The following is a 1,470-nucleotide window of genomic DNA, read 5'->3' on the forward strand; positions in this document are numbered from 1 at the left end:
ACCATTGACTGAATTTGTATGTGTATGTTTATGGAAATACTGGAAGAATCATAAAGGCAACTGGGATTTGGGCAGGTGTTGCTTGTTTCTGTAATGATTTATTATTGTACTCTCAGTCTACCATCACAATTGCTCCGTGGATTTGGCCCAAATCCATAATTCTGAAATGTAGAGAAGCAAATCCCAGTTTGCCTTTCACATTGTTATACCTCAGCGTTAAATATCTGTTATGATAACAGCAAATGAGACATGACCCAAGGGAAAGAAAAGTTGAGTAGGAAAATAAATTGAAGAACAAATAAGAAAAAAAAATACTACAGAAAAAAATAAGTACTTCAGAGTTTTCATGCCACACTGAACCCTAAACTAACCCCATTGATGGATGCTAGAGCAAAAATGGATTCAAGTATCATTAAACACATCATTGTTAAATTGCATCATTTATAGAAAAATAAACCAGGCGCAATATAAATATAACGTGTAGAATAGCCTGATGCACACTTTCTGGAAAGAGAAGTTCCATGAGGATGGGCTCCAAAAGCTTGGAAGAATAAACCTCTGGTTCCAGTGACTGACTCAGATTGGATCTTATAGACAAATAACACATACATTTGCACATATGGTTTACCATGGAATATTTAACCATGATTTTCTCAGTTTACTGGATTCTCATGGCACACTGAACCATAACAAACATAAGGCTGGCATACAATTCATTAAGCTAAAACATAGTTGTATAGAATTATAGATGACCTTGTGTATCATGTAAATCCAGATATCTTGTCAATAATTTAACATAACAATTTAACAATAATTTAACATAAACTGAATTCCATTGCATAGGGTGAAAAAGTTCAAATTCTACAGTAAACCTATTTTCCTTAGATCTACTCACAATCATAAAATAATATGCAAGAATTTGGATTCTCAAAACTATTTGACAGGATGGTTTAAAAAGGAAGTCAGAGGGAAGAGAGAAATGGCATGTTGAAATCATACTTATTTAATAGATGAAGCATATTAAAGTAGTTTTTGCTTTAATTTAATACAAAATGTCAATGTAGAAAATTGTGGCCTATATAATGAAAGTTTATTGAATATTAATAACTCAGCATTGTATGAATCTAGCTAAGATGTTGGAGTAAAAAAGGTTGTAGGTTTTCATGTAGTAAAAAAATATGTCAACATTTTTTCGTTGTATGACTCAATGGTTGATAGCAACAACCAATTTTCTGTTTATTTAATAATTGTGCTTGTAATAGCTTACACATAAAATGAAACAAATACAATTGAAATTTCAATAGAAAATATGCAGATTGGGAAGCCTAACTGTAATATGAGCTAAAGCAGAAGTATGGCAATCATTAAAGTTTTGGCTTAGGACCTTCCTCCACACACATTTAATAAAGGTTCTACCTTCATTTTGTCTTTATCTAATGCATGAGACAAACGTATGTCATTATTTGCTAT

This window comes from Notechis scutatus, chromosome 3, assembly GCF_049901735.1.
Source record: "Notechis scutatus isolate UNSWTSFEM ecotype Mainland chromosome 3, rNotScu1.2, whole genome shotgun sequence".
In the NCBI taxonomy this organism is placed as follows: domain Eukaryota; kingdom Metazoa; phylum Chordata; class Lepidosauria; order Squamata; family Elapidae; genus Notechis; species Notechis scutatus.